This window comes from Mizuhopecten yessoensis, unplaced genomic scaffold (genome assembly GCF_002113885.1).
Source record: "Mizuhopecten yessoensis strain PY_sf001 unplaced genomic scaffold, ASM211388v2 scaffold716359, whole genome shotgun sequence".
NCBI lineage: Eukaryota > Metazoa > Mollusca > Bivalvia > Pectinida > Pectinidae > Mizuhopecten > Mizuhopecten yessoensis.
Genome location: NW_018480077.1, coordinates 2,233,033 through 2,240,599, shown reverse-complemented (window position 1 = coordinate 2,240,599; position 7,567 = coordinate 2,233,033).

The window sequence follows — 7,567 nt, the reverse complement described above, 5'->3', positions numbered from 1 at the left end:
TCTCGCCCCTATGCCTTTGTAGATTTAGAGGCGACGGAACTGATCCCTTCGCCTCGCACAACGAGAATGCGATGACTCGAAAAAACACCAAGCATCGTTCCTTCGTAGCGAAGTAACAATAAATATAACCTCCGTGTCGTTGCCCTCTACTACACGAAGGCGACAAAGTGATTTGTTCCTTCATGACAATGACAATATAGCTCTAAATAAAACCTTCATTCCTTCGCAGTACGAAGGCGACGATCGCGAAGTGATAGCCATTGTTCCGTCGCCTCCTGTAAACGTGAAGTAACGAAATGGCACAAATCAGCCTCGTACCATACGAATATCGACACCTGGGATATGTACACTATCCAAATAACAGACTAAAGAAATGAAGTTGTACATGTACATTAACACTTATTTTATAATTCGATGCACAAAATCTTTTATCTTATTAACGTTAATTCATTTGTTGCGGGAGCATCATTTTTTATTGAAAAGAATCTGCACATTAAGATCATCACAACTTTTGCGTAATATTTATTGTCGACACTGCGTTTCTTACAAGAAGCGGCCGAACAGAGCCTAAACGTCCTTGCGGTCTGGAGGTCAAAAGGACATTGGCATAACACCACTGGAGATAAAGTTCATATCTAACAGTTTAAATTCTATTTAAATAATTCACTTTAATTTTCAAATCATCTTTTTGTGAAATATGTATATTTCTGTGTGTATTAGGAATAGAACTAAAGTTAATAAAACTTGCTGTCCAATCATTTTGTACCATTGACAACAAGTTTAAACAGATAAAATACAGACCTTGCGGCGCAAAGTTCAACCCAAAATAGACTACAAAAGGAAACCATCTCTTTATCGGAATTAAATTATCTATTTGGAGAGACACCAGGTGCGTATATCTAAGTTTACCTGTATCATGGGCCGCTCGACAAGCCCCATAGCCTATGACAGCAGGTCTAGCCAAGTCCGGGGACAAGATCCCGTAGGTCCCTGGACTCCCAGGTTCTCGTCAGGTCTCGTTTAGTCTGGGGACTCAAAGTCATGTCAGGTCTAGCCAATTCCGGGGACTCTCCAGGTCCTGTAAGGTCCCTGGACTCCCAGGTTCTCGTCAGGTTCGGTGACTCCCAAGGTCTCGTTTAGTCTGGAGACTCAAAGTCATGTCAGGTCTAGATACTCCCAAGGTCTCGTTTAGTCTGGGGACTCAAAGTCATGTCAGGTCTAGATACTCCCAAGGTCTCTTTGACTTTAAACATATTTTATTGTCCAAAATAGCTACAAAGGATTTGGCACAAGTTATAGCAACTTTTGAAGCCATCTCCTAGCAACCAAATATTTCATATATATATATACAAGTGATGATATAGACAATTAGTTTCAAATTCAACGATTTAAAGGAGTCAATTACATATAAGTTATAATAAATATATACATAAAGTTTATGTTCACAATCTTCCGCTGGATTTTATGAAGGACTGCACATGTTCGAATACATTACAATTTACATCCAAAGCCAGGTTTACATTGCCAAAACGTAACAAATTTAAGTTCTCGTTAGGTCCCTGGACTCCCAAGGTCTCGTCATAGATCTTGGTACTCCCTAGGTTTCGCCAGGTCCAGACACTATCAATGTCTCGTCAGTTCGGATGACTAAAGCTTACGTCAGGTTTTGAGACTCTGATGGTCTCGTTAGGTCCATGTAATCCCCATGTCTCGTCAGGTCCGGTGACTCCCAATGTTTTGTTAAGGCCTTGGACTCCCTAGGTTTCGCCAGGTTCAGATACTATCAAGGTCTCGTCAGTTCTGATGACTAAAGCTTACTGCAGGTTTTGAGACTCTGATGGTCTCGTTAGATCCTTGGACCCCCATGTCTCGTCAGGTCCGGTGACTCCCAATGTTTCGTTATGTCCTTGGACTCCCTAGGTTTCGCCCGGTCCGGGAAGGTCTCGTCAGTTCTGGTGACTCAACGTCACGTCATGTCCGGATACCCTCAAGGTGAAGTAAGCTTTGGGGTATCTAAATGTCTCGCTAGGTCATGGAATTCTCAGGATCTCGATAAATCTTTCAAACCCATTTGTCCCACTAGGTCCTTTAGCTCACATTGTATCATCAGGTCCTGGGACTTCCATGATAAAGTCAGGTCCGGGGACTATCAAAGTCTTTTCGTGTACGGGGACTATCAAGGTCTTGCCAGGTCTGGGGACTCCGTATGTATTGCTAGGTCCAGTGACTCCCAATGTCTCGTCAGGTCCGGAGACTCTCAAGGCCCCGTCTCAATCTGGTCAACTATCGGCTTGTCACTAGGATTAACCCTTTTTTTTGCTTTAGTATGATGTAATAAAATGAAGGCTATACATATGGTTAATACACTATCTACGTGTCTTTTGAAAAAAAGGAATTTGACGTTCTAGTTAGATAAATAGTACACTCATGGTTATCAGAATTGTTGGCGTAAAAATACCACAACACAATGGCAGGCAGTACGTCACTATCCTGCCTTTGTAGGAATACACAGGGAACGGTATATTGACGAAGACCAGCCATTGTACATAGACGTGTTCAGTAGGAAATGTGAGTTAAAGTATGAAGTTATTCTAAATCTATTAATTCATATAAAATATAATTTTCTACATTTACATTTTTTACTCTAAGTACATTGCTACAGTCAGCAAATATCGGAAGCTAGCATATATTTCATAAAGCTTTGTATAAAATATAAACCAATTTGGTCAAACCGTTTGCATTATGATGGTCGATCAGAGTTACGGCCCTTGTTTTGTATAAGTGTTACTAGAGGGCGGAAAATATCAAGATTCGAGCCCGTGATCTACGAGCTCTAGGCAAATTCTAAACCTAGTCACGGCCTTCGACCGCGTCCATTTCCACCGCATATGGTTTAGCTGACCATATGCGGATTTCCCTCGCGAAACCTAGTGAGTACCGAAACTTAAGTTATATTCGTTCCACGTGAACCAACAACAGCTGTTTGTTGGTTCACGTGAAACGAATATAACTTTAGTCATAGTGACCTTTTGAGTGCAGGTGTGTCCTGTAAACATATAGGTACTTTCACCCACAGGGACCTGAGAATTTGTTACAGCTACATTTGGACCAATTATAAATATACGAGTTTATGTCCAAACCTAGCTGTAACAAATGCTCAGGTCCCTTTGCTTTCACTGGTCTATTTCATCAAAATGACGGACAACGACTAAATGGATACCTACATAACGGAACGTATCTGACTATAAGTAAAGTGTCGATATCTGTATTCCCAACACCTGTAAACAAGAGACAGGGCTGCGATATCTCTAGCTGTTAATGTATCCGCATCTCGTCTGGATATAAACTATATGCTAATTCACCCAGAATGTGACCCGACAGAAACTTTTAATAGCGCGCAAGATAAAGAAAAGGGCAGACCTTTCACACATTAGCGAGGCCCCAATACAGACCTGATTGCCCACCGCGACTAATAAAACTACTTTACCTATCACACAGATCAACGTAAGCAAACACATTTCATACATTATTTTAAAACTTATTTTGCATAACACAGATGGAGTAGAAAAGACTGCAAATTTTTACACGGATGATTGAAAAGTGACTAAGGGTAGACTTAAAAGAAACGTACATTTCAATTAAATTACTATAGAAAAAGGTTATTTGAGAGATGAAACGGGGCGAAAGAATGTCTGTAGGCTCATCAGATAGACATCTGACCAAATGGATGTATTTCTAGGTGAAAACTAAAATAGGTTAGGATAGCGTTACCGATAATATTAAGAGGGAACCTACTTTGAATGAGTGTATCCAGTTGTACATCCCGTGCCCCGGGCGGCCAAGTTCCCTCGGTGCAACAACACGTTGGTGCAACCAAAAAACGCTTTATGACGTCATCGTATAGTGTCGATTAAAATTATAATGACATGCTTCTTATTGTGAACAGGTAATCTTTGTATGTTACATATCTCTGTATACCATTGTAAAACAAAGGTAATGGGATAAATAAAAGTTTGAAAGAAGTGTAAAAAATGTTTTAATACTCCGTACCCCGTTCAGTACCATGATAGCTAACAGACTTCAACTCTAACAGTTTTACCTTAATCATGTGTCCTACTGATGTATTCAAAAAGTGCAATGGTCAGAGTCCTTGTATTTATTGTCAACGGTGGACATTTGAACCATATTCTATAAATAGACCGTTAACTTGTAACTTATTAGTCATCGCGATACATTTTCTCTTCGTGTTGATCAAAGGGGTCCCAATGATAGTAATGATAATGCTATATAACAAGACACTTTCAAACAACTTTAAAAAATAATGAAAAATGTAAAAGTTTATGTAAAAATTCTATTTAAAATTTGAAATAGGAAAATTTAATCTTAAATCATTCCGTGATGAAACTCGCAACTTAGTATTGCTGAGAAATCACTTATGCTCATTTACATAATGTACGTACAAGAATAGATTTAATACTTAGAGGTCGTCTTGTTATAAGAAAATCCTTGCATATTTTGGTTAACAGAAACACGCATGTACATTTTGGGTGATATACTCTTCTGACCTAAAAATCACCTATACTATCATAAGGGCTTGATGTGTAGCCAGCTCTGGGAACATCTTAGACAACCTCGTACGTGTTCAAGTGAATATAGCGTCTCATTGTAAGTTATTCGCAGATAGAAAATGGCCGAAGGCGTTCGTGGTTTAGTTGTAGTTAACTTGTTAGCGATAAACTTCAATAAGGACAAATTGTTTGGCACTTTGATAGCAAAGTAACACAAAAATGGTTGCTTCAGAGAAAAAACGTCCGCAGCTCTTGTTCGCCGCTAGCTGTTAGGTTCGGGTCAGGCCAGAACGTTCCCGGTCTTTCATTCCTGTCCTCAAAGCATCTACGCGTCAGTTGTCTGACGGTATCGGAGGTAATTAAACCCTCTCGGAATTCTTTAACTCGCTAATCTACGGCCGTTCTAAGATTGAACAAATTTCTGAGTGGTATCTGATCAAATGTATGCAGATCAGTGCGGCTGATAATGGCCGCATAGGATCACTTTTGACTATATGCTTGTCTATATAGTGAAACCGCCCAGCTAAAGGTTAACTGATTTCAAATGACTGAATTTGACAATAACAAGAGTAAGGATTGGCTGTTCTAGGCCAGCCAATGGGACTATGTTTCTTGCTACCCGGACTAAGGGATCAAACCAATAGACGTGTCACGGTACAAAAAAGTGTAAATTTTTAAAAGAAAGAGGATCAAAGATGTCGGTTAAAAATTAGAAGCAACCTTTAATGTACAAATTTACAGTGAAAGCTGGAGGTACCAACATCAACAATCTCATACTATAGAATAAAGTTTAAGTCAGACTTCGGTAAATTCAGGTTTTGTAGTATTTAAATATCTGACATGAAAGAATGTCGTTTAAGTCAGGTGTCGATACATGCAGGTATCGTTGTTTTTTATTGTCGGATATTGTAGCCAGGTGTCGATAAATGCAGGTATCGGTGTGTTTACTTGTTGGATATTGTAGCCAGGTGTCGATAAATACAGGTATCGTTGTGTTTACTTGTCGGATATTGTAGCCAGGTGTCGATAAATGCAGGTATCGTTGGGTTTACTTGTCGGATATTGTAGCCTGGTGTCGATAAATGCAGGTATTGTTGTGTTTACTTGTCGGATATTGTAGACAGGTGTCGATAAATGCAGGTGTCGTTGTGTTTACTTGTCGGATATTGAAGCCAGGTGTCGATAAATGCAGGGATCGTTGTGTTTACTTGTCGGGTATTGTAGCCAGGTGTCGATAAATGCAGGTATCGTTGTGTTTACTTGTAGGATATTATAGCCAGGTGTCGATAAATGCAGATAATGTTGTATTTACTTGTAGGATATTTCAGAATGTCGCTCAAGACAGCTTTCGATCAACTCAGGTTTCGTTCTATTTTTTTTTATATGAAAGCATGTCGTTAAGGTCATGTGTCGATAAATGCAGGTATCTTTGTATTTACTTGTATTATATTACCGAATGTCGTTCAAGTCAGGTTTTGATAAACTCAGGTTTCGTTCTATTAAAATGTTTGACATAAAAGCATGTCGTTTATGTCAGGTTTCGATAAATGCAGGTATCGTTGTATTTACTTGTATTATATTACTGAATGTCGTTCAAGTCAGGATTCGTTCTATTCATATTTTTTACATAAAAACATGTCGTTTAGGTCAGATTTCGATAAATGCAGGTATCGTTGTATTTACATATCGGATATTACAGTCTATCGTTCAAGTCAGGTGACTGTAGAATATCGGTTAATTTCGGTGTCGGTAAAGCCAGGTTCCAATGACATTACTGAACGTCGGTTTGTACTTTGGTGAAATTTACTGAGGAGAGATGATACTGGCCTTTAAGAATCAGGAATATAGAACACATTTTTGAAGTCCTCAACGTGCTATTTTTTTATTCATTTTTTTCAAGTAGGACATTCAAGTTTAAACGCAGCTTCGAACCTCTTATCAATGTTTGGCTATGAAAGGACACGACCGCATCCGAAATTGTGTCAGGAATAATTCATTAACATGAAATATATATGCACATTTTGATACCAGCATTTCGAGTTGATAATTTATCTTTTTCAATTTGTTAGTCGCTGATGTGTATCCATTCTTTACTAAAACCTGGCTACATGCCAATAGGAGGGGTGGGAAACAACATCAGATTAACGCTTGTTTGGTAAGAAAACATCAACGATACATAACAGACAGTTTTTAGTTTAATTTCTGGTTATATGTTGGTATACCGGTTTTACATTTCTAAGTAAGTCTACTGGTATTTTGAGTTGATTTAGTGTTCTTTCCAATCTTTTGTTGTTGTTAAAGTTCATTCAGTGTGTGTTAATCCTAGTCTCGAGCGTTTGTTTTTTCTTTTTGCAATGAAAGTCACTGTTGGTAATTATTTCACTACATAGGTGAAATCACAACGAAATAATGGTGTTATTTCACTACACAGATGACATCACGACTCTGTACCGGATGTCATTTTTACTATATAGTGGTGTTATTTAACTACACTGATAACACGACTCTATACCGGATGTCATTTTAACTCTATAATTGTGTTATTTTACTACACAGATGACATCACGACTCTGTAGCGGATGTCATTTTTACTATATAGTGGTGTTATTTCATCACACAGATGACATCACGACTCTGTACCGGATGTCATTTTCACTATATAGTGGTGTTATTTCACTACATATACGGTGACATCACGACTCTGTACCGGATGTCTTTTTCACTTCAATAGAGTTATTTCACTACGAAGCATTAACACGTCCCCTGTGTTAATTATGTCATTTTCAATAGGTGTACTATATGTAACACGTGTAATTTGTTTAATTATATATGTAAACCTATGGACTGTCACGTCTCCATGTATGCAATATTGCTCAGGCTAATGGCATGTAGCCGATTTAACTTTTTGTATGTATTAGTGTCACTATCTCAGTGTTGCAATGTCACTTTCTGTTTGTATAAACAATATAACTTTATCGATGCAAACAATGTAACTTTAT